This window comes from Peromyscus californicus, unplaced genomic scaffold (assembly GCF_007827085.1).
Source record: "Peromyscus californicus insignis strain IS unplaced genomic scaffold, ASM782708v3 Scaffold_4__1_contigs__length_199733344, whole genome shotgun sequence".
In the NCBI taxonomy this organism is placed as follows: Eukaryota; Metazoa; Chordata; class Mammalia; order Rodentia; family Cricetidae; genus Peromyscus; species Peromyscus californicus.
Genome location: NW_026294562.1, coordinates 79,116,187 through 79,143,227, shown reverse-complemented (window position 1 = coordinate 79,143,227; position 27,041 = coordinate 79,116,187). Strand labels below are relative to the sequence as shown.

The 27,041-nt window shown below is 42.9% G+C and overlaps 1 protein-coding gene across 2 annotated transcripts in view; it reads left to right on the top strand.

The window, feature by feature from the left end:
• Hs3st4 (heparan sulfate-glucosamine 3-sulfotransferase 4) overlaps window positions 1-27,041 on the top strand; it is a 416,897-nt gene that overhangs the window by 380,633 nt on the left and 9,223 nt on the right. Inside the window, exon 1 of one of the 2 annotated variants that reach the window (XM_052761083.1) lies at window positions 944-1,057. The exons of the other annotated variant lie outside the window; for it this stretch is intronic. The gene's annotated coding sequence lies outside the window, so the exon portion shown is untranslated. Of the gene's footprint in view, window positions 1-943; window positions 1,058-27,041 lie in introns of those variants that run through there. 2 annotated transcript variants of the gene reach the window in all.

Below are 27,041 nucleotides of genomic sequence, written 5' to 3'. Positions count from 1 at the left end.
AGTAATCTTCTGGCTATTGGCAATGGAATCATGGACAGGATTGACACATACCCCTTCCTCAAGGAGTATATCTTGTTACATGAGAAGCATATAGCAAATATATAAATGTACTCACAAGTCAATGGAGATACATGTTTAGAGACTAGAGGATGAAGGGCTTAGCCTATTGCAGTAGGAAGAAGGGGCTTCCTGAGAAAGCAGATGGCTATCATGAGGAAGGTACTCCTAGCCTCTATATTATCCAGTTCTTGCAACAATGATGCAGGCAAGTCATTATTATTTCCATTGTTATGTAAAAAAGATGATTGCTAAACACCGAATGCTGACTTAAAGGTCAAAGTCACAGAGCAGGGGTGCATATGAAAACATTCTGGTATACTATACAGGGGTCTCCCTCTAGGATCCCCTGTCCCCTCAAATCAGACTCTAGACTAGATGTTGTCTCAGTTTTCTGGACCTTTTGAAGATGATATTTTTATTTGCCTTAGGTTTCTAGGACTCAGGATTCTTAGCAGTAGTGTGTGAGTCAGTTCTATACATCTTCCCTTCTCTCTGCTCTGAACCCATAGAGCAAAGGTATAATAATGAGAATACTTTTGGCTCAGATTTATGAAAAGTAGCCCCAATGCATTATTTTCATGCCTTATAAATCTCCCTCAACTGAAATGGAATCATTAGGACAGCCCTATGAGAAATTTGTTTAAACTGCCACCTGGCATCATAAAGAACTTTGTTCTTCCCATGATTCCTTCATTAGTGTTCTCCTCGCTATCACATTACCTCATGAGAGCCTCATGATTGCGTTAATACTCTGACAAAGTAGTCAAGGAAGTTATTATCACTCCCATTTTGCAGATGGGCTCATCTTAGAGGTGGTGTCTCTTTAATTCCACCAGGATCCACGGCTGGAGAGGAGGAGCTCAGCCTCACAGCTGTTCCCAGCTCTGTAAAGGACATCACCCCCTGCCCAGTGATTGAAGCTCACAGCCTGTGCATCATCGTTGTCCACGTCCCTCAATGCTCACATAAAGACTGTCGCCAGAGTCTGTTGATTCCGGTTTGTGTCTGCAGCCCCCTTCTCTACAGCTCCTCTGCAAAGTCCCCTGCTCCAATCACCCCCCAATTAAATGGCTGCTGGTTTCCCACTGTCACCTTTCTCGATCTCTAACCCAGCCCCTTGTAGGAACTGAGGGGAAAGTTAAAGACACTGGCCACTCTCCACTGACCCTTGAAGGCTTTTCTAGTAAGATTTAAACTCTTGGGGCCCTTCTGCCCTGTGTCATCCTTCTGCCACATTCACTTGCTATTTTATTTTTGTTTCCTTCAATTAAAGACCAAACATTTAATACATGGTTTCCTAAAGTGCTTTGCCTCTGTTTTATGTATTTATTTTTCTTTTATAGAACCCAGTTGAAATGTCAGTCACCTAAACAGGGCTGCTGCTGACCATGTCAGCCTCCTTTAAGCCCTCCTCCTCTTCTGTTCTTTTGCTCAAGGCTGTAACTTCCTAGTCCTCTTTTTGTGTGTGTTTGCAGATGTTCAATGGTTTGTACTGCCACACCCCAGGGGCCAGCTGGAATGTGGCCTCCAAGGAGGCAACTTGTCTGTCACCCCAGTGTCTTAGGCCTGAGAACTGGTGGTTGAACACATGGGGAATAAGTGCACTTCAGCCAATGGGCAAAAGGGAGTGCAGAGCTGGTTATAGCCTGGCAGTGGACCCTCAATCAGTGGTTATTACATCAATGACTGCACAGAATGGAGGCAACGTGTGTGTTTTACTTTTAGATTTTACAGCTTTTTCATTTCATTTCTTTTAATTTTTCATAACTAAGTAACGGAACTTATAATCCTCTCTACTCCACTTCCAGTCTCTTTTTTAATGTCTTCTCTATTTCCCTTCGAAGGCTAAGGATTAAACTCTTTATAGACAGAAGGTTCTTTTGAAACCTTGCAGTAACCCTCACTACAGTAACATGGGTTGCTTTCCAAGTGCACTCCTCTTTGGCATTAATTCCCATCTTCAAAGAGAAGAAGATATGGTATGTTTCAAGCTGAATCCCTCCTGAAAGGACTTCGGACTAGCAGACAGGGAGGGAGTTTAGTCCAGGGTGGGAGACTCAAGTCAACAAGCATTCATCTTACAACTTGCACAGGACACTTAAAAGTCAGAAATCATACAAAAATCCAGCCTTTGTAAACCCTCATGGTTCTAGCACAGCAGGGGATCTTTCTTATCGAGGAAGTCCGCAAGATAATCAGTACCACCACCACCACCCAGAATGCCTGTTACCGATGCTTCTGTCCTGCTGGGACACCATGTTTTAGTCTTGTGATCCTTGGCATTCTCATCAAGGATGTAAAGAAAAGACCCTGGGGTTTCACTGGAACCACCATGACTTCTGCCCCCTCCACTTACCCTCTTCTTCCTCCCATATGTCTCTCAAGTGTTGGTTGCCCTTTTCTTCCCATCCACTACCTCATGAGGTAACAAAGAAAGCAGACCAAAATACTGTACCAGAGAGTGCTGTCCTTGTGTTATTCAGGACCTGGAAGGTAGGAAATCATTCTTCCTCTACCTGACAATCGCCATGCATTAGGGCCACTTGTATAATGTTTTTTAAATGACTCATTTTCTCCAGAATTCAGCTCATTTGCTCATTTTCTTTATTGACTAGAAAGGTGAAAGAAAACAAACATTTATTTAGTTCTTACTAGGTATCAGGTTTTGTGTTTGTTTTGTTTTGCTTTAGGCTGGGGGTATGATAGTTCAGGGATAGAGCACCTGCTTGGCATGCACAATGCCCTTAATTTAACCTCCAGTATTTACAAAAAAAAAAAAAAGGAGGAGTTCAGTTTTGAACTCCTGTAAGTAGTCAGGCAGTTTCTAGTTTCTGGGTGAGGGGAAGAATGCTCTGGGCCCAAACATCCACCCCTGGGAGGGGGAAAGAACATAAATAATTATGAATGGGCACATTTTATAGGGCAAGCTTGGGTTGTAATCCTTTATTTTGGTTCATATTTGAGTGGCTAGCCCTCAGTCACATCTCTATATTCAACTACAGGGATTCTGGGGAATGTAGTCTAGTTAAAGTCCAGCAGGAAAAGCCGGTTTCCTGGGACAGCTAACTTCCCTTTGCCAGTCAGAATGTGACACTGAGATTATTATTTATTTATTTATTTATTTATTTATTTATTTATTTATTTATTTATTTATGGAATGGGGAGTCTGGTTCAAATATAAGTCTGCAGGATGCCAACTCCAGTTTCTCTTCTGGGAATTATAATTCTTCCCTATGGAACAGAAATGTTTCCTCCTGAAGTTCCCAACATAGCCCATAAAACTTGATCCATAGGAAATGTGTGTTGAATATACTTGTTAAAGTCCTCACAAGATGGGAGGCCTTTGTAAGATGCATTTACCGTTATTTGCTCACAATAAAAGACTATTGTTGAACCGTCAGTCAGGATCTCTGTCCCCCTCCCCACAGCTTCATGAATCCAGCACCACCTTGCCCTGTGATTACTTTAGGCGATCACCAAAAATTGACAGTTCACCGTTCTCCAGGGTCTCACATTCCCTCATGGATCCTGTGCCTCTCATCTCTGAAGAAAAGCAGAGGGGTTAAAGAAAGCAGACATTCAAGGTACCATTTTCAGAGTACAGGTCTTGTCTACATTCCTTGGAATTAAGTGAAACAGTAGGAACTTGTTCTGTTAAGCTGGGAGAAGAGCTCCTTGGTGAAGTGCCTCCTGAGCATGTACATTGCCCCGAGTGTGGTTCACGTCACTGAAACCAGAGGGAAGGGTTTGTTTTATTTTTCACACAGAATCAAGGTTGTTAGTGACACTTGGTATTTACCGGTGTCACTAAAATCTCCTTAATGTTTAAAAGTAGATAAAATGTAACATCCACACCACCATGGAGAAAGTGTAATTTTCGTAAAATGGGCAAATTTGACAATGGGCTCCAGAGGAAATGTTAAATTGGGAGGCTTTTAAAGATGTTTACATTCTAAAAGTGCTATAACATAGTTTTCATCATGAGAGATAGACATTGGATTTACACTCATTTTTGCAAAGAAAGATTGAGTGTCGATGGCCTCATCGCTGACTGACTTGCCCTTTTGGTCAGTTAGCTTTGTTAAGTCCTTGGGAGAAGGCAGCATTCATTCCCTCTCATGTGACTTCTCCAGAGGAGATGAGCACGAACATCTGTTTGCTGGGGCTTCCATGATGACTAGAGAAATGGCTCCACCTTACTCCAGCTTTATGAACCACTGAAGTTACAGTCACTTATGGGAGCATGGGTGACCCAGGCGAATTCCTCACTGCAGAGCCTGCCCGGCATGTGACAACTCACAAAAGCCATGTCCCTGGAGCTCCTGCTCAGTTTGCAGGCAGCTCTTCCGGTCGGAGAGCCTCACTCCAGCAGTTATTTACAGCATTTATCACCTCTGGGAGGTGCCTTGTGAATCTTGGAACATTCTGAGCTTCCTAAGTTGCATTAGTTTCCTGAAAGTTGTATTTTTTTTTAAACTTCCTGAATCTATGAGCCTCTCTCTTAAAATGTTTCAATTCTTAGGAAACAACTCCACACCTACCTAAGTCTGTCAGGGGCCCGTCCTAAAGTCTGGCTTGGGAGTCCAGCTCCTTCTGCCACTAGCCCATCCTAAATTCCATCTTGTACCCACTGGAAGCCTGTGGTGGCTCTGTCTTCTGGACCTGATTGACACAGCTGATTCAAAGATAAGAGGATGAGACTTTCTTTTGGTAGGTGACCAAAATGACTACACTGTGCTGGATCCACTTACTAAATGACCCATGGGTGCAGTTTTGGAAAATCTGAAAAGATAGGTGGGTAGAGGTACCCCCAGACTCCTATCTCGGAGCTGATTCTTGTTTTGTCTCTGAGAATGGAGTGGATGAACACCAAAAAGAATAAACAGGAGATATTTTATTGTAAACAAGTAAAACAACTTTAAATGAGATCGCCAAGCGAGATTTAGGCCCACTGGGGAAATTTTCTCAGACAGGGAGATGTTAGCCAAGAGGCCCACTGGATGAAAAGTGCTACACTTTGCAGCTCTGCAAGGTGTCAGGATGCCAGTCATCCCGTACAGAGTAAGTCTGAAGATCTGAGAAATACTACCACTCAGACTTCCAGAGAAGCAGGGAACTGGCTTGGGAATGATTCCTGTTCAGAGCAGAAGCATGGGTGAGGCAGAGGAAGAAAGAAGTCCCCTTAGCCTGCACTCACTGCAGTCATGCAGGCTAGCTCTTGTAAGTTTCCTAGCTGGTGCAGAAGCCTCAGGCATGGGAAGCCATCAAGTCCATCTCCAGAGAACCTCTGCCTGGGCCAGAAGCCTATGGGGCAGGAACAGAGTCTGCCTCCTGACTCCAGTCAATGTAGTGGCGGCCATTTCTGGGGCTGTCTTTAGCCAGAGAACCAGACCATGAAGTCATCATGACTTTTTTTTGACAAGTACCTCCACCAAAGTGTGTGTGGAAGCCCACAAGACAGTCATAGTCTTTGAGAACCAACTGAAGCTCCACACCCAGCCAATCAAGAAAGAGATGTTGGAAGTTCATATCACTTCCGGTTGTTATGTTGGTCTTTCTAGCTCACCATTTGCTGATTTGGGGGGGAATAGTTGACTTTGGGCCAGAAGGTTAGCATCAGGAGGGAAACTCCACATTGTACCCCTAAGCAACAGTATCAGTTCCGTCAGTAAAGGCTCTTACAGAGTGGGCTGGACCCCATCCACAGCCATTTATTCACATAGCCAGTTTTCAGACAAACAATTTCCATTCATATCTAAGTATAGACCCATAACTTTCCTTTGTAAAACTGTCTTATCAACATTTCCACTTGTGAGCCTCCTTAGTCCCTAGAATGAACCTATCCAAATTACACCTTGGTGTCTCAGCTCTACCTGGCTGAGTCTTCCTCGTCTCTGGAATGGCAGCTCAGGTCTTTCTTTCTTTTACTGGGGGAAACGAGGGCCATTTTTGTTCTTCCATTCTCACACCTGGAATCCAGCTTTTCTGCTGGGTCTGCATGCGTCAGCGCATCTCCACCTCTCACACTGATTGTTTCAGTAGCCACCATACTGACCACCCTTCTTCAGCCTTTATAACTTAAACCCTCTACTCTGAATGACAACAGAATGAGCCTGATTGTGTGAGTCTGATGATGCCCTTCCCTCTAGCAAACAAGCAGTGGCTCCTTCTCATTCACAAAAAAGGGATAAGAGTTCATTCTCAGGATGGTGTGCAAAATATTGACTATGTGGTACTCGTGACCTTTCTGTCTCCTTTCCTCGCACATTCCATATCTCACACTTTATTCTAGTTTCATTCTCCTCTGATCCTTACCATCCCAGACAGACTTCCACTCCCATAATATTGTGTTTGTCTTTCCTCAGCTTTCCTGCATCCCTATTCATGTGCCATGTGGTGTTGCCTCTGCCCTGCTATGCATCATCTGAAGGTAGTGTTCAGTTGGATTCTGAGTAAGCTGAGTGGATATTTTCTACGAGGATCTAGTTTATCTAAGTACATAAAGAGAAGGAGAATAAGGGTGAAGAAAATAAGAGACAAATAATGAATGGTTGAAATATAAAATGAGAAAGGTGTTCCCTGAATCTGACTAATTCCTGTAGTGTAACCCCAACATTTCTGATTTGTTGTTGGAACCTGTCCCCAAAGTGTCCTGTTTCCTGCCTCTTCCAGAGAGTATCCAAGAGCAATTCCTTATGCTCTGTCTCAGATATCTTTCAAGTGAATTGTTTCTAACAGTTGGCCAGGAGAAGCTTCTGTTGCTTGTTGGGAACCTGTTGTAAGTTATAGCCTAAAGTGCACGTGCAGAAGTTGAAGAGGTTAAGAATGATCGAGAGTGCAGAACGAAGATGTCAAGCATGATGGAGAGCAGATGTCAGTAACTCACAGGGGCCACACTCATACCCAGCAGTTCTCACCAACACTCTTGTCAAGATAGGTCATGGACCAGCATGCCCAGAAACCTTTAGAATGCCATGAGAATATTTGGTGGAATGGATGAAGAACTACAAGAATTCTGTGGCCTCCTCCAAAATGCATAGCAAACCTATAAGTACGAGAAAAGTCAGGCCAACCTCTCTTCATGTGCTGGTCCCTTAGCACAGATATGGGGGAAGAAAGATCTGATAGGAGCTGCTCCCAAATCTATTTACCCTTGACCTTTCCTGGGTCACGTTCCTCCCTACTCTCCTCTGTTGAGAGAAAGATGAATTGTCACATCTGTGTGCAAGAATTCGAGCAAATCAAGAAGAGATACAGCTGAATTGCACATCATAACTTGCTGGTCACCTGTGGTTCTGCTGTTTCTCCATCACAGATTTTAAATGATTTTTCCTGTCTGTATAGCTCACACTAGCTGCCCACTCCCCTACATTTCTCCTGCTCTCTGATGAGTTTCTTAGTATCTCTTTTGGCCTCAGAGTGCCTTGAACAGACTCTTGTCTACATCAGCTCTCATCACCTTGGCATGTGAGAATAGCTTGGTATTTGTACTCTGATACTTCTGGCTTAAATCCCAGCCTGGTGACATATAATTTGGTAATTTGGTGACATATAATTTGAGCTGCTTTCTGAGCTCAAGTTTTCTTGGAAAAATGGGAGTCGGTACCTCAGTTCACAGAATTAAGAATTAAAGTGCCTGTTGCCCATGGGAATCAGCTAGTAACAAGTCTGTACTGTACAGCATAGGAAACAGGCACTTAGTCAAAATGAAACCACCTTCTGCTGCTTACTCACCTAGGCAAAGGTAGCAGTCCTGCTTGAGGAAGCTGGAGTCGTCCTACTTGTAATCCTGCAAGACCTTGGATAAGTCGCTCAGCCTGTGTGGTGCTTACTTTTCCTACTGGAATATGTGGATAATATGTGGAATTTTCATTCTAGAAGATTATCATAAAGACTAAATGAACTAAAAAAAATCTCTTGGAATAGCACCTGGCATGTACTAGGGTCCCAATAAATTTTAATACTGAACATTTTGGGTCTGGGTAAATTTTAGGTGTTGCCAGGGGCTTCCCAACCAAACAAGCTATGAATGCCCTGTTGCCAGAAACTGCACTTAGTCATATTGATCTCTGTATTCTAGGGCTTCGCAGAGTATTTAGCATACAGTGATCAATCAGAAATTGCTTAGTGCATGGATGAAAAAATGTGTGAGAGGAGCTGGAGAGATGGCTCAGAGGTTAAGAGCACTAGCTGCTCTTCCAGAGGTCCTGAGTTCAATTCCCAGCACCCACATGGTGGCTCACTACCATCTGTAATGAGATCTGGTGCCCTCTCCTGTATACATAATAAATAAATAAATCTTAAAAAAAAAAAAAAATGGGCTGGAGAGATGGCTCAGAGGTTAAGAGCACTGACTGCTCTTCCAGAGGTCCTGAGTTCAATTCCCAGCAACCACATGGTGGCTCACAACCATCTGTAACGAGATCTGGTGCCCTCTTCTGGCCTGCAGGCACACATGCTGTATACATAATAAATAAATCTTTAAAAAAAAAAAAAAAATGTGTGAGAGGCAATGCCCTGAGATGTCCATCCCACCCTATTGCCCCTCTCATCATAGAGACACAGAATAACTCAGGATAGAAAGACAAAAGTATTTCTCTGGTGTATGTTGGGGGAGGGGTGAAACTAAGAAGATGACATCACAAATAATCCCTCAGTAGGAAAAGAAATGCATGCTCATTCAGTTCAGACTCTGGCAAAATGCTCTGTGATTTACTCCAGCAAATTACCTACTGTAAAATATTTACAGCTAATTCCCTCTACCTTCCAGGGAGGTGGTAGCAAAGGGAGGCAGGTTGTTTAGGCAGTAAATGCAGGATGCAATTTCCATTTCAGTGGCCCCACTTCCTGCAGCAACCTCAGGCGACAGCTTCATTTATATCTTCCACACACAGTCTTTTTCGCGCGCGCATGAGTCTCGATTACAGGCAGTTGAGGTTTGTGTGGCAGGCATTATGCATTTATGAGCCAGAGAAAACATTTACTAGTGCTAGTAATTCATCTCAGGTGGAGGAGGAGAAGAGTGGGAACAGGCAGGCACACACTGGCTCCTCACAGGGTACCAGCGACCTGAGGGGAGATCAGCACACAGATGGGCAAGAAAAGTCTTGTTCATGTGAAAGTACCTGCTTCCCCCAGGCATGGTCATAAAATTGGAGAGAAGAGCAGAGAAGTGCCCCAGCACTCAGTCCTTGAACCCTTTTCCTTCCCTGTGTACCCCAGTGTAGCTCACCTGCAGATGTTGCCGATGACCAACTATTTCTACAGCTCCCGTTTCAACTCATATATTTTCTACTTCCCTGGCTTGTGGATGTCTGTGAGGCATCTGACTATGCCTGGAATCTGCCTATGGTGCTTTGCCCACCACGACTTCTCCTGCTGGGACATGTGTCGTCCCCCCCCCCCCCCACCACCACCACCACAGTCTTTTCCAGTGCAGCAGATGAAGTGGCCCTTTGGTATTGCAATTCAGATCTTAACATGTTGTTCTCGGCTTAAAAACTGCTGGGATTTCCCATAGTCCTCAGAAGAACATTCTGGCACTGGACCATGCCTTTCTCATAGGGTCACCTACCAGTCCCCACCTCCTGGTTCTTTCCAGCCACACCCACCTCCTTCTACTTTGGAATCTTTGAACTATTTCCTCCACTTAAAACAGGCCTCTTGAGATAGTTTGTTCCTTTAGTTTGTTCAAGCTCTCTCTCTCTCTCTCTCTGTGTGTGTGTGTGTGTGTGTGTGTGTACTTCTGGGTTTCTAAAATCTTATAACTGAAAGATAAAGGAAAGATAAAGATCAATAAATTAAACTATTGTAACTTTAAAACCTTTGACCACCAAAGACATGTAGCAGAAGTGTGATCCATGAAGCTGCAGACTGAGACAAGATACTTGTAATCTACGTGATGAAGAAAGGAGTAGCACCCAGAGTACAGAAAGAATTCCAACTAAACCAAAGAGTAAGCCAGTAGGCTAATGGAGAAAAGACTGACCAATACAGTGTAAGGATTTGCATTGTGATTATAGAGGGTACACGGAACACAGATGACCAACCAAACAACAGGTTTAATTTAATTTGGGGGCACTCCGATTTAGATAATAGTGCCAATCAAGTGACAATGAGGAAGATCCGCATGTACACAGATGGGGGAAATATGGCTTAAAACAGGCACTTTGAAAAACAAACTGGAATTTTCTTGTCAGGGTGAAAATTTCAAGAGTTTGGGGAGTGTCCCATGTAAACTGCAGCCCTCAGTGTCAGAATATATGAACAGGATTCTACAAAGCCACATTGTCAGCAAGAAATAATGTAGAGACGATTTGAGAGTCTCTCACCAGAAAGAATATATAAATAAAGAAATCCGCACAATAGATTGCTCTGCAGCAGGGAAAGTGTGTTAACTAAAGCCAAATGTAACAGGGAAAATAGGATTTACTGCTTGTTTACTTTTTAAAAAAAGTTTACAGAAGACTAAATAGAGTATTATGTCATTTTTGCAAACAGCCAAGCTAAACAGTGTGTTGTTTAAAGTACAACATACGATGAACACAATTCAGCAGCTCAGTGTTTTTTCCTCAGGCGGCTCTCCAGCTGTGTCAGCTCTCAGGCTCCCTAATCTCTGGTGGGTGGATGGGTGGGTAGGAAGTATGACTGGGTCTGGCCATTTAGGAACCATGGAAATTATTCCAGACAGAGCATTTAATGGCCAATATGATGCTCTTCAGAATGCCTACCCTTCCTTCTCCCCACTCCCTCTCCTCTTCCACCTCCCTTACAACATTACACCTCGAAAGATATCAGATGGATGGAATGGCATTCTCAGTTTTCAGGTTTGGCCATGGGTGTGTGTGTGTGTGTGTGTGTGTGTGTGTGTGTGTGTGTGTGTGTGTGTGTGTGTAATAGTAGTAGTAGTAGTAGTAGTAGCAGTAGGCCTACCCATATTCAGGTTCTGTTTGGGAAAATGCATCTATAATAAACACATACAGATTGTTGTATCCTGTCACTATTTCTGAAACAATACAGTATAACAATTTACGTGGCAGTTGCATGTATTACAAGTAACCTAGAGATGATTTAAAGTGCATAGAAGGGCAGTTATTTGTAAACACTTCACCACTTTAGATAAGGCCCTTAAGCTCGTGTAGATCCCATAAAGAATCCCTTGTGGATAACTATACTACAATCCACAGACCCAGAGAGACTAGTTAACAAGGAGGGTTCGTGTGGGGTTCACCCAGCTCTCCCTGGGAAGAGGAAATAGAGATTTCATGAATGGACTGAGGGTGGGTAGGGATGGGAATGTGAGTGATCAGGTTGGGAGGAGAGAGGAGATGATTACTGAAAGATACTACTAGAAATGGGGGGCATTTTGAGGTTAGGTCAAAATCTGATGCAAGGGAATCTCCCAAGAGTCTAGCTACAAGAATGACCCCAGCTTAGATTCTTAGCAATAGCAGATACGTAGCCTCAACTGGCCATCTCCTGTTACCAGAATGGTGCCTTAGCCCAATTGTCATCAGAGAGGCATTATCCAGCAACTGATGGAAACAGATGCAGACCCACAGCCAAACATTAGGTGGAGTTTGAGGAATCCTGTAGAAGAGGAGGAGAAAGGATTGTAGGAGCCAGAGGGGTCAAGCACACCACAAGAAAATTCACAGAATCAACTAATCTGGCCTTATAGGGGCTTGCAGAGACTGGACTGACAACCAGAGAGCCTGCTTGGGACTGACCTAGGCACTCTGCATTTATGTTACAGTTGTGTAGTTTGGTCCTCTTGGGGGATTCGTAACAATGGGAACAGGGACTGTCTCCAACTCTTTTATTGGCTTTTGAGACCCTACTCCTCATACTGGGTCACCTTATCAAAATGATACATGAGGAGGTGCTTAGTCTTACTGAAACTTGATATGCCATGTTTTTGTTGATATTCATGGGATATCCTAAACAGAAATGGAGGAGGAGTAGGTTAAGGGTAGTGTGGAGGGACTGGGAGGAGAGGAGGGAGGGGAAACTATGGCCGGGATGTAAAATAAATAAATAAATTAATAAATAAATTTATTTAAAACAAAAGAATCCCTTGTGAATACAGAGGGATGACTATGTATACATATATGTGCATATTTACTTATTCATATTTACATATTCATATTCATATGAAATGTGTGTGTGTGTGTTCAGGGAAGATTATTGAGGAGGCTTTGGATCAGGCATGCTGTGAACAAGGGTTAGCTCAATCAGTGGGCAGGAAGGGAAGGGAATTGCAGTACATCGGAATGTTGTAATCGTGTTACAAGCTTTGACAAAGTCTGATGTGTCTAGTAAAACATCAAGAAGTTCCAACAGTCCTGGATGCAGAGTATGGAGTGTGATCATTAGAACCCATGGATCCTGGTGGGGAACTGGACCTGAAGGGCTCATATTTATTCTTGCCAGTAGACCATTCCTTTGAGTTTTGTGCCTTTCCTCTTCCTGCACAGTTGTACCAAATTACATTATTTCCCACATGCAATTATTTTCACATCAATATTTTTCAATGCCCAAAGCTCACATGAATCTCCACCTGTTTCAATCACTGCTGGGAGCACAGGTATCCCTGGCAAAGGCATGCTACAACATCTGGAAAAAGCAGGGGGTTAATCTGGCCCAGGCATGCCAACTTCTCCTGTGAGTCGATTTTGGCCCCTTTCCTACAGAAACTTACAGTCTCAGCAAGAAGACAAGGAAAGTCAAATGCAGCTTATGATGGGAGGGTCAAGGGTGGGATAGCCTGTTTACCAAGGCCTTAAGAGCCAGCACAGAGAAGCATGCTGCTGATGGAGAAACAGGACAGGAGTGAGTACTGAATGGTGGCTGTCAGCCAACATTAGCAGAAACAAACAGGTTCAAAGTCATTACATCGTTATGGGTCAGTGAAGAGACATGAATGTGAGGGGAGCACAATTTATCATAACACCTGTTAAACTTGCACAACTGTCCAACCTCTGGCCTGTGGACTGCATGTGTCATAGCATAGCTGTGACTGTAGCCCAACCAGAAGCCATAAACGTAAAACCACACAGCCATGGACACCTAAGTTTTGACCATGGTGTCAAAAAGTTATGATATTGCTTTGTGGTTTGTTATACATATACACACACACACACACACACACACACACGCACACACACACACACTGTGTGTGTGTGTATATATATATATGTACACATATATATACATATACCTACATACATATATATCTTAATTGCATAATTCTCAGGTATGAACTTCGAAATTGACTGCTTCATGCTCCAGTGTCCAAAGGTTGGAAACTTCATAAAGTCTTTGATACAGAAGTCTCCAAGGCCTGGTATTTCAACTTTACTATAGCTACCCTAGAGAAATGCTAAAAAGCAAATAGAGAGGCATTTACAGGATAGTTGCACTTGCTTGACTTGTCATAATGGAAAACTAGTTAAAAGTAAAGGATCCTGTGCAAGGGAATGGCTAGATGCAGTGTGGTTTGTAAAATGTTACAATGCACCTTTCATTTAAAAATGATTGTGCACAGATTTGGAACGATGAAGTATTATTGAATATAAACCTAAATTTCAGAATACTACATTAAAAAAAAAGTCATGCTATTTGTATCACCATACCCTCATGGACACACACCTCAAACAATATAATGCATTTTATGTCATTTTTGTGCAGGCAGACACACACACATGCCAAGTTCAGTTTGCTTAGTGTTGTTCATGTGTATGTGTATTTAGGGCTAACTCTTTGCAGTTGAATAACCTACCAATGGTCCTGTTCTTGAGGCAGATTTCTTCTCCCTCTCTCAGTAGCAATTACTTGCCTGCAGCTCTTTATTTAGGGGTGGGGCCTTGTGAGATGTACCCCATCCTACTACATGTCGCTTGATTTTATCATGTTTAGGTCCTGTTTAGGCAACCATATTGTTGAGATTCCATGGGCCGCTTCTCTGTCATATATAGAAAATGACCCAGCCTCTGGCTCTTAAACTCTTTCCACCTCCTCTTCTGTGATGCTCATGGAACCTTTGGTGTAGGGGTGGGTGGTATTGTGTATTTACCCTGTAGTATCTTGTAGTATAAGATACAGAAGGTGGCAAGAGAGAAAAGCAGTCAATAGTCCTACCCAGTTACAGCACCCATGAACCACAGCAATGACCAGAACAACAAGATACTCACGAGGTGCAGTAGTGGCTCTTCTATCCTGAGGGCAACCAACAACTGATTTACTAGATTTAAAGCCCGCTTAATAGGAGGAATTCATGCCTGGATCGATACGCCTATCCCTCTGCTCATAGCTGGCAAGGCCAAGTACCCTAGGGAGAGCCTACTACTGTCATTTCCCTAACCCAGTGTAATTCCTAACCACATGTTCAATACTTACCTTTCTACCCACAGATAGATGCAGCTCTCACCCCTTATCAAACAGATGTCTTTCTGTAGCAGATCAAGGTCATGGTAGAGTTTTTCTGATGCACGTGGCACTTCATGTGGGAGGGAGGAGGCGACTCTCCAAGGAGGCCATGGTAACTGTTATCCTGGATTAAGTCAGCCAGTTGGGCATAGCAGTGTCTATTTTCTTCCTCTGGAATCAGGGAAACATACTTTTCAATCTCAGAGAGCTTTACCTAAGTCTTCTAGAAAAACATGCTCAACCACAGTGGCTGACAAAGAATGAGAGTGAGTGGGGCCTGCCCACCAAAGGCAAACTGAGTCAAGACTAAAGATGACACCCTACCTGGGGGATATGCTTCTCTTCCCTGCCATCCCTACCAGAGCAACAGTGAGAGCATATAGGCAGGAACATGGGTAGGGTGCAGTAGGTAGATGGCACCAAGGGGGCAGTTACTTCCCATGAAAATGCCCTTCCAAGACAGGTGTACGGGCTATCACACTGACGGCACAGTACTACTGGCAGGCTGGGCTCTCATCCACACTGAGGAGGCAGAGGATTCTCAGGGACGTGTGCACCAGGAGTTGGGACAACCAATGGCACTTTCAAGTATGTTTGCTATGTAAGTTGTCTTTATTCCCCTTAAGGTAGGACTACACACTTTCTTTTTAAATAGATGTATTTAACCAAATAAGAAAGAAACAGACTTAAAGACAAGTGTTGAGTGACATCCAACTATGATGGGATGTGGTCAGAGACTGTGACATTGTCACTATTCTCAGGATGTATTAAGCACCCAGTCATTTACTAGTTCCTCTGTGTCTACCCATTTATCAAGATATCCATAGAACTGTGTGATAGCTTTTATATTTCAGATAATTGACAAGGGTGCATTTTTATATTGTGGCTATGTGTTAGAATCCCCTAAAGAAACTTTTAGTAAATGTCTGTGGTAAGATACCATCACAGACCTGTTTAATCAGAGCTGTCAGTAGTTAGAGCCAGGGACTTTAAATGGGCTGCCAGAGTTGAAATCACTTGCATGACAGTTGCAGGGAATTGCTTCCAAATTTCAGAGGCAGGAGTGCTGAAGATGCAGACAGCAGGCCCTTAGTCACACATGAGCAGGCACATTCAGTTTGGCTTTTTGTTAAGGAATAGCGGCCAATGAGGTGGTGGACATTCAGAAGGGAGGGTAAGCCCTGCACTGACTTCCTGTGTGCGTTCCCAGTCTTTAAGTTTACCCTTGACCTGCAACCCAACCTTCAGCATAGAATCTAGATCTGACCTTTCGTTAAAAGTGCAGCATCAATTCTTCCTCCAGTGTGCTTTCCTGAAGGTCAGGAGGATGCTTCTGTATTAGCTATGAATCTCATTGTGTAGCTCTCGCTATATCCTAACCACGCTTTGTCTGCCACCCTGGTGGGAGCTGAGAGCGTACCTCGGCATCTTTATCAGACCAAATTCTGTGTCCTCTGCCTTCTCATCACATAGTAGCAAAGAGATGAGAGTTTGCATACCACCAGGTCCGAGTTGTCATGGCTTCTCTTGTTTTGTTTCTAGGTCCTTTGAGGTAATAAAGGGAGAGAGAGAGAGAGAGAGAGAGAGAGAGAGAGAGAGAGAGAGAGAGAGAGAGAAAATGTGAATGTGTCTATCAAAGAGTCACTCATTTATTATCCTTAAACATTTGTTCATTTATTAAACATTCATACTGGTAACAGAGATCAACAATGAACAAGATAGCATTCTGCTATTGTGTAGCTTAATTTCAGATGGGGAAGCATCAGCAGTCGTATGAACTAATGTTTAATTAGATAATTTCAGAACTTGACCAATAACACAAAGTGGGATGGAGAAATTAAACAGAACAATGAGACAAAACATGACTTGGGGCAGGTGCTGTTTTTAGTCATCAAAGTGTTTTTAGAGATGACTTTTAAGTGATATATAAGTGACACAGGAGCACAAAAGTCCAGACAGGTGCCATGAAATAGAACATTCTGTAATGAAGAAAATGTTCTGCATCCACATCTCAAAAACAGTAAGTAGCAAGTAGCTGGTTGTGCCACTGGGCAAATGAAATGTGGCTCCTACAACTGAGAAATCGATTCTTTGATTGTAGCTAATTTAAGTTTAAATAGTTACACATGTCTAGTGGCTTCCATATTGGAAATCACAAGTCCAGACAGTTAATGGAAAACGTGATCGAGAAGGAGATGACAGGCATATACAGATCTAAGGAAGACCAGTCCAGATTAAGCAAAGAGCCAGCACACTCTCGAGGCTGAAGCAGGAAAATTGCCAGGAGTTTGGGCCTACCTTGGGCTTCATAGTAAGTATTAGGTGAGTCAGGGATATACAGAGAGATGCTGTAACAAAACAAAGAAGGAAGGAAGGAGAAAAGGAGGGAAAAAGAAAAAAATGAAGAGAGGAAAGGAAGCATGCAAGACTAGACCAGCTGCCAGTTCCTCGACAATGGAGTTTGGGGTGTCTGGGGATAGAGAAGAGGCCAGTGCTGCTGCAACTGTGAAAAGTGGGATTTGAGGCCAAAGAAATGATCAGCAGTTGAGAGTGCTTGCTGCCCTTCCATATGATGAGAGCTAGGTTCCCAGCACCCGGGTCAGGTAGCCCATAACTGCCTGTAACTGCAGCTCCAGGGGATCTGTTACCTCTGGCCCCTGTGAGTACTGCACTTAAATGCACCCTCCACCCCACCACACACAATTAAAAACAAAATAAACCTTCTTTAAAAAGAAAGAAAAATTGGACTTGAGGGTTAGAGTCCATACCATAAAGGATCTTAAGGACCATAAGAAAGAGGTTAAAATTTTATTTTAATACAATGAGGAATATTTGAAAGGATTTAAATACTAGAGTGATAGACTATTAACAACCACTAACACATAGGGAGGTTTAACATGTGACTTTACAGATATTAGCTGATTTGAAACTCTGGCAAAATCTGTTATTATTTTCAAATTGAAATTTATGATAGAAAAATTAAGGATCCAAAAGTCAAATAATAAATGCTCCACAGTCTGCAAGTAGAACAGTTACAGAGAGTGAAGCATGAGGCACCACCATGTTTGGCAGTGCTGAGACTGGAACCCATGGCCCTGCACATGCTAATCAAGCACTCTATCACTGGACCATGTCCTCAGCCCCATAGGCCATGTTTCTACCCACTGTGTGACACTGCCTCCCAGCCAGTGCCAGCTTCTGAAAACTTACTCCTGCTCAATGTGGCTAGTGGCATTAACGGAGAAATGAGACCGGGAGAAACAGCCTATCAGAGAGAGCAGAAAGGTTCAAAATTTGATGGCGTAGAGAAATGACACCCAGAGGATGATGGGAGGAGGGAGGGAGTTCAAATGGGGTGTACTTTCAGAGCAAAGGCAGCAGAGAGACTTTCTGGATATTGGGGGGAGTAAGGAAAGGTAATGTCGTGGTGTAACCATGTTTGGGGTAGAGCAGTTGAGTAGATGATGACTCTTTCCTGGACTCAGGTGGGGGTGGGCGGGACTTGGAGGGAAGGTTTTGTCGTGGGGGAATGTTGTTATTGGGGAGTAGGCTGGGTATGATTCTGTGCTTTAGTCTGAGCACGACCCCCTTTTTCTTTCCTACTTATTGCATCTTCCTAACTGTCCTCTTGTTTTTATTCTGTTACCCAACAAGTATCTGTTGAAGAGCTGCCTGGTTCTAGGCACTATTCAAAGTTCTGGGAGCTCAGAACACAAAGGAGCCAAATTGCCTCCCTTCTTGGAGCTTTAAGACAGAACAATGATGTCCAAGGAAATGAGCATGCAAGAAAATCATTTCAGAGAACAGTTTCTATGGCATGAGCAAAAGGGGCTGATATGAAGAAGGGAGAGATTCTCATGGGTTGTTTGGGGTAGGAGACTTTGTTAAAAAGGGGTAATATAATACAAATAGAAGATGGTATAAGTTATGGAGAGAGCAAGAGAGCATCTATGCATTCATTCATATGTATGACTACTAGATACTATAGAACTCTGCACAGCATAGTGCACATGCTCATACATATCTCTCTAGGTTGCACTGGTCGCTTTCCTAGCTGTCATCTCTCCATCTGTTACATGATCAGATTGATTGGCTGAAAAATATGTTTAGTATTTCATGCACCTCAAGCTGTGAAAGTCAGGTCTAAATACAGACACAGTATGATGCACTAATTAATTTATGATTGTATTTTACATCATTGATGCTAGAGCTCTTGATTTGGGGATGCAGCTTCTGAAGGAAACAGTTCAAGGACAGCAGAGAAGGTTTTTGCAGAGGTATTCTGTAGGAAACTTTTCCCTGCTTCCCTGACTGCCGTGAGCCAGAGTGGGCTTGTGGGTTGCCTTCATCCTATGTCTCAGTTGAAACCAAACTCCAGAACTGGTGCACAGTTATTGGCAAAACACGCCTGTTCTTCGCAGCAGCATTCACACCTGTCACTCATCTAGACAGGTGCCTACATCTTGCTGACTTATTCACAAGCTTCCATAGCCAGGCATGACTGACCCCAGCAACACTTTCATAGGTAAAACATCAAATGCTTTCAGCGAACATTAGCCATCTCACTGACCAGATACTTTAGACCACACAGAAGAAATATAGACAAGTTATTTACAAAAAAAATCCAAGTTCATTTTAAAGATGCAAAGAGGCAGAAAACAAATGACCTCACCATTAGGGTGAGTCTTAACGTGCCATTCTCGGAGAGCACACGATGAAGAAATCGGATTCCTATGGAGAAGCAACAACAATGATCTGCACTTGCAGTGAGCAGCCACTTCCTTGTAGGTGTGATGGGAAGTGCATCATAACTGTATAAAGCATGTTCTGGTTGTTCTTGCTGTCCATCCTCATTTTATTTGATGAGGAAACTGGGATTTTAGGTGATCAGGTGCTTTTTCCAAAGTCGTTTACACATCAGTGGCAGAGCCAGAGTCTTAGACAACAGAATCAGCATGGGGGATATTTTCCAGGTAGAGAGAGAAGATGGTGCTTGGTAGGACCATGTGGCTACCAACTGCCAGCCAGTGGAACCTTCATAGGTAGAAGCACTAATTGCCCTGATTGGATTGAATACATCACAGACATCTGTCAGATTATCATGCTTCAACCCATACATATAAAAATTGCCACAGTAATGATTAACCTAAAGAGCATATGGGGCCACAAAGGTCGATGGACTTAGTCAGACTTTAGTCACTGGCAAATACCTGACATCTAAGAAGTGGAAAGATCACCTAGGAGCAGTGGCTCGTGTCTGTAATCCCAACATTCAGGAGTCTGAGACAGGAGATTCAGAACTTTGAGACCAACCAGGGGTACGTGTGAGACCCTGTTTCAAAACCCAAGAACAAGAACAAAAAGAAAGAAAAGTCAATTTATTTCAACTCACGGTTTCAGAGGTTTTGGTGTAGAATGGTAGGGACCGCATGGAAGAGCACAGTGCTCAGGTCATGGTGGTCAGGAAGTGGGGCCTAAGAATGCCTGAATGAGCAGGTTTCCTCTTTTTGCCATTTTTTTTTTTTGCTAATTTTTAAGATTGTAATTTAAATACAACATTTCCTCCTTCCCTTCCCTTCCCTTCCCTTCCCTTCCCTTCCCTTCCTTCATACTCTCCCATGTACCCCTCTCTATTCTCCTTCATTCTTTTTTTTTTTTTTCGAGACAGGGTTTCTCTGTGTAGCTTTGTGCCTTTCCTGGATCTCGCTCTGTAGACCAGGCTGGCCTCGAACTCACAAAGATCTGCCTGCCTCTGCCTCCCGAGTGCTGGGATTAAAGGCGTGTGCCACCACCGCCTGGCTCTATTCTCCTTCAAATTCACTTATTTCTTCATCAATTGTTATTGTATGCATATATGTATTTGTATATACATATATATTCCTAAATATAAGATATTGAGTACATATAATGTTACTTGAATGTTTCATGGATGACCATTTGTTACTGGACAACCAGTTGGTATTCTTTTCCCAGGGAAGGCCATCTCTCTCATTCCCCGTTTTCCTCAGTTGCCTATAGTTTTTCATATAGGATTGAGGCCTCATGGGCTTTACCCCATCCACTTTGGCATGGTTATTGTTGTCTGTATTCAGTTCATGTTTAGGCAGTCATGTTGGTGAGAATTTATTGGTGTACCTTCTAATATTTCTAGAAGACATAATTTCACAGTGAACTTCCTGATCCTCTGGCTCTTACAGTCTTCCCTGTGCCCTGCTTCAGAAATGTTCCCTGAGCTTTATGTGTGGAGATGTTTTACATACTGGGACTACACTCCACAACTCTACATTTTGATTGGTTGTGGTTTTCTGTACTGGTCTCCATCTATTATGAAGAGAAGTTTCTTTGATGAGGGGTGAAGACCACACTTATCTGTGGGTATAAGAACAAATGTTTTTTGATTGTAGTTAGGGATTATACTGGTTTGATAAAGTAGTGGTTCTAGATTCTTCTCTAATAATTATGGCTTCACTGGTACCAGAGCCAGCCATGGCCTCCCTTTTATTGAGTGGGTCTCAAGTTCAACTAGAGAGCAGCTGGTTACCACCCACCAAGGTTTGTGCCACTGCTGCACCCATAGGATTGTTGTGCCACGATTGTCATTGACGTGGTTCGTGGGTGTCATTGCTGGGTAGGACTGTCGGTTGCCTTCTGCCTTTGAAAACTTGCATAGCACCTCTGGTACCATGAAAGCTAGTCCTCATGGAGGGCCTGTTCAGGTCAGTTCCAGTTCAGGGGCTTCTGGGCCGTATTTCTGAAGTATATGGTGTCTTTACCAGTAGAGATTTACCCACCTCTGGAGGGTAACCAAGGGCAACAGCAATAGGCTGTATGTTTTTGGAGTCTGTTAGAAAGCCCTGCCCAACAACTCAAATGAGGGCTTCTCATGTCTGGTACTTTTTGCCATTATTAGTTCCTTCTGCCTATGGGATGATGCTAACTGCATTCAGAGCATGTTGTCCATCTCAGTTAATCATCTCTAAAAACATTGTTACAAAAACATCCAGAAACAGGCTTCACTAATTTTCTAGGCATCTTTTCATCTAATCAAGTTGACAAACAAGACAAAACATTATTCAGGAGGAATAAAGCAAAATGTAGACAAAGAAACAGCAAGGCTTAAATGAAAGCCTGGCATATTGGCAGTTGCCATCAAAAACAGCCATACCTTCCTTCCCCCCAAAGTCGAGGTTTGTTGATGTGGGACACAGCTTGAGGAGGTAGGGCTTAGACATTCATTGGGGTGATGGGTAGGCTCAGGAAGAGCCAACAGGGCTTGGAACGTAAGCAGGATGCAGGTGAGAAGCAACAAGGGAGGACTGGCAGCATCTCTGAGGCAGCGACAGGCTGACTCATAGCTGAGAGGGAAGCAAAAGGTGAGATGGAGAGACCTAGAGCCCATCCTGCCACTGTGTGTTAACTGTGAGCACAAAGGGCCTGCACAGATGCTGGCACCTCCGTAATCAACGTGTAATTGTTGCACCTGCCCTTTGAAATGCTGATCCTGTGGCAAGGTAACAGAATAAGATAGCAAATAGATGTCGGTGTGTAGGGCTCTGTAAAGAATCCCTCTTTGAATGTACATAAACAAAATATTAGACAAGTAATGTTCCAGATGGGATCCCCAGCCAGGGGCAGCTGACATGTGTTCCACCATCTAATTAATACAAAATTATAGAACATCTTGCTTATGACATCTAGGTAGGAAGATCTGATCACAAAAAATACAGTGGTTCTCAGCCTGTGGGTCATGACCCCCTTGAGGGGGGGTCAAGTGACCCTTTCATAGAAGTCACATATAAGATATTCTGCATATCAGATATTTACATTACAGTTCATAACAGTAGCAAAATTTCAGTTATGAAGTGGCAATAAAATGATTTTATGGTTGGTGGGGGTGGGATCACCACAACATGAAGGACTGCATTAAAGGGTCACAGCATTAGGAAGGCTGAGAACCACTGGGCTAGAGGAAAAGTTATGTAGTGAAGACACCGAGGTTGTAGTCATTTACGTTTTAAAGCCATGTTTTTCTACCTGTAAATTTAGGAAGTACTGCAAGTACAAACACCAAACAGTGCGTACAAGTTAATCAATAAAATGTCTCATATAAACACACATGCACACAAGGGCAACTTTTCAAAGATAAAGATTCAGTCATGACTCATTTACAAATGCGTTTTAAAGGACTGTGGAATTCCTAGAGCTTTCCATCCATATGAGCCATCTGAATAGGATGGCATTGAGAAGTCAGCACATGCTCTATGACTGTCTGTTGATGTTAAAGAAAAAGCATCACACTGAGAAAGACCAGGGGACAGAAAACAAGCACAATGCTCACTGTACAGCATGAAACATGGGCCCTGGATGGTGCCTAAGCCCTGCCTAGTAGGGGAGGAATTCCAGATGCTTAGGATACAAGCATGGCAAAGAGAAGAGTTTCTGGTACTGCCCTCATATGTATGCCACATTGATGTGTTTGCTGATGAGACTGGGTTGCATTTTCTCAAATGGGGTTCCCACTTTCAAGTGACTCTAGCCTGTATCAAGTTGACACAAAAAACTATCAAACATCATGTTACATACAGAAAGGCAGCCAGCCATAGATGACCAATGCCAACATGAAGAAGCCAAATGCCTTCATTGGCCCACACTCTTCACTCTTTACCAGCAGAGATGTGACTACAGTACAAGTTCAAGCACCCACAAGCATCCTCAATTTCTCTGACTCTTTGTCATTCTGACCCCTATCCTCAGCATAACCCATAATTGCATACCCAGCCTCTGAGTACTAAGTAGTTTATTTTGTACTGGATGCTTAGTTTCTGGTGATAGTGAACAATACTATCTTGTGTAAAACAGATAAGTTAATCCTTGACTCTTGGACTTCAAGGAAGATAATTATAGTCTAATTCAAATTACACTTGCATTGAAATCTATAGCTCTAGTATAGACAGAAATCCCCAATTGGTCATTGTGAAGAGCTAGAGAAGAGGAATCAGCTTTCATGTGGTCATATTGGATTTGACTCTACTGATGTATCCACCTTGTCTAAGCCACACTTAGCCAGGGGTTATCAAAGACTCAGAACTGGTACCACACAGCTAATATTCCTCTATATAGGGCATGGCATTTAGCAGTCCAGATATTTACAATTCCAAGATGGTGCTTCTCATAAAAATAACATACTTACACAGTCCTTATGTGGTGTCTGCCAATAGAGGCAGCTGCTCTGGTTGGAACAGAGTTTGAGTCTGTGCCTCCCAGGTTCATGGTTTGAAATTTAGTTGAGACATTAAGAGGATAGGAACTTAATTTGTTCATGAGGTTTAGAGGTAGAGCCTTTGAACATTGATTAGGATTAGAAAAAATCACCATCGTGAAACTCCAGTGCTTGAATACTGGTAGTTTTATAAAAAAAAAAAAGCAACCAGAGGACATCTGTCCACAAGTGTTCCCTCTAATGATGTGTATGTGTTACCTTCAACTTGCTGTAACAAAATACCAGAAAACACCATAAGAGAAAAATGGTTGATTTGGGCTCACAGTTTCAGCAACTTTCAGCTCGCCATGGCAGGGAAGGTGGGGTTGGGTTTTCCTGGTGGTGGCAGCATGTGCTGGAAGTACCTCACGTCATTGGGATCAGGAAGCTAAAAGTGGGAGCAGACATAGTGATGAGCTGCCGAGACCATCCTTAAGGATCTACTGCTACCAACTGTGCCTGGCCTCCTAAAGGCAACTTAAGAAACCAGAACAGTGACACCAGCTGGGGACAAACCTTCAAAACATGAGCCTTGTAGAGGACATTTCAGAATCAAGGCACAACAGATACTTTATGCTATATTTGGATTTCAACAGCAAGAAAGCCACCACCAGTGGCTAGCCCTCAGAGCTCTACCTGCAGAACTATTAGTCAAAACCAACTTTTGTTTTTTATAAGTTTCTCAGCCTCAGGTAGATGAACATGGCTCAATACACAGGAATTTACTCCATTTAAAAACAACTATATGAGGTGCACATGATCACCATTAGTTTATAGCTGAGAAAAATCTAGACAAGGAGAGGCTACGAAGTTTGTCCAACATCCTACCTCTCATGAAAGGCACAGACCATATTCAAATCTAGGAATTTTGATTAGACCAATGGATCACAAGGAATGATTGGGACTTCCAGAAGACATTTGGCAATATCTATGAGCACATGTGATTAGCATGTCTATAGGGGCCTATGACCACCTAAAAGATGCTGTCTAACATTGTACACAGTACTTATTATGAAATTCAGGATAGACCCAGATTTTGACACACAAGTTGCTCAATGGCAGTCTCCCTGGGACCCATTATCCTTATAGTTCATAAAGCACTGCAATTCTTATCTTCCTTGGAGGTAGACATTATCCCGTCCTTCTGCTGCCCTTCTTGGTGATGGGGATATATGGAAGTGATAGTGATGAGGCAAGACTAGGGATGAATTCCCACTTTTTTCCAGGTAGTTCTTTGAAGGCAAAACCAAGCCCCAAAGCAAACCAATTCAATGAGAATTATAATCCTTCCAGTCCTGAAAGATCTCTACTAACTTGGCACAAATTTCAAAGCAGAAAACATGTTCAAGACTTGAGTTTACTATTTTTTCCTAATTTGTGATTGTGTGACATTTAGACCCAAAGTGTTTAGTGTTTTCCTTATTGTTTAATGATCCTTCTTTGATATTGTTGTGGTCCACCTTCTATTCCTTTATTTCTCTTTCTTCTTCTTCTTCTTCTTCTTCTTCTTCTTCTTCTTCTTCTTCTTCTTCCTCCTCCTCCTCCTCCTCCTCCTCCTCCTCCTCCTCCTCCTCTTCTTCCTCCTCCTTCTCCTCCTCTATTTATCATAATCTCCATTATTTCAACTCATCTGCCCACACCTTTCTGTCTCCTTCTCCCTGTGTAGGGATATGGCAATGTAGGCAAGATGCACCAACAGAGGGATCTCACTGGAGCCACAGAAATTGTCTTTCCCAGCCTCCTCTCTAAGAACTTACTGTGTCTTGAATGTCAGGGACCACACATGCTTTTACATTAACGAGCACTTAACACTTTGTATATAATAATCACCAATAAATACTCAGTTGAATTAACAAATAGTTGCCTTGAAACACAGCCTTTTATATGCATAGGAAGTTGAGGTCCAAGGAAGAAACATTCATGTCCTAAATTCATTCAGCAAATTAACAGTTATGTCAGAACTGTAGCCCAGAACCTTCCTTTGCTTCTAGCCTAGAGTAGTGTGATCCCAGAATATACAGCTTTCTTCAGTGCTCTGTATATGAATGCAGTTTTTGAATGGATTGCACTTCTTTTTTTCCACAAACACAGGTTTGAAAACCACAATGAAATTCACAACATACCTGCAAAGGTGTGGCCCATGAATCATTGAACAAGATTCATTTTTCTTCTCGGAAACTTGACTTCCACTGTCTCTATAAAGAGTTCAGTGACTCAGAGGAGCCTGTAAGGTTGAACCAGGGTAATGTGACGTAGGTGTTACACTGACTTTTAAGTGTATTTCTTCCCTTGGTGCAGAGGAGCTGGCCCCACCACCTGCCCTTGCTTTAACCACCATTTTTGTGGGTTATAGTTCATCAGGAGGGCTCAGAAAGTATTGCTAATTTATGCACCATTTATTCCACTAGATAATGCATTTGGGAAAGTGTAAGGTGCCCACACACCTGCAATTCAGGCAAGCTAAAGGCAAGCTCTGCACTGACCCTGCCAGGGAGAATGGGCACTTTATATCTCATATGGTTGATTGCTTTCTCCCTCAGTGTTCATGATGGTGTCCATTTGGTTCAGCTGAGGAGGCCCTGGAGAGAGATATTGCAAATTGAATGATGTAGCTTGATCTGGCAAGAATTTCTAGGGATTCTGGCCTGGGTTCTGTGATTCCCAGTGGTAAGCTGCCTTCACTGTTCATGTTATGAGACTGATTTTAAGATTCTACTTTGCCACCTACTAGCAGAATGACTTTGGGACAGACACTTTGCTAAGCCCTTGTAATTTGGCACTTGTCAAGAAATAACCAAGAAGCCAGGCAATGATAATAGATAAAACCTAAGATTGAATTTGGCTTCTACCTCTTGACTGTGAACAAACTAATCAATCCCATTGGACTTCAGTTTTCTGATCTCCAAAGATATTATGATGGTATAAAATTCAAAAGCTTTAAAAAATTACCAGCAAATGTATTGAGAACCCATGTGAGTTACTCTCTAGATATTAATTCATTTAATACTACCCCCTGTGAAAAGGAGATTATTCATGTGATGCTTGCTCTCCAGACAATAGGAATGAGACATTGCAGGTACTCCTTGACTTACAGTGGGAATGCACTCAATGAATTCATCATATGTTTAATGTATTAGAAGGTGACAGATAGGATCTCATGCCTTCCAAGCTGGCCTCAAACTTGCTAGGTAGTTGCCAGGCTGTGGTGGTGCATGCCTTTAATCCCAGCAATTGGGAGGCAGAGCCAGGCAGATCTCTGTGAGTTCAAGGCCAGACTGGGCTACAGAGTGAGTTC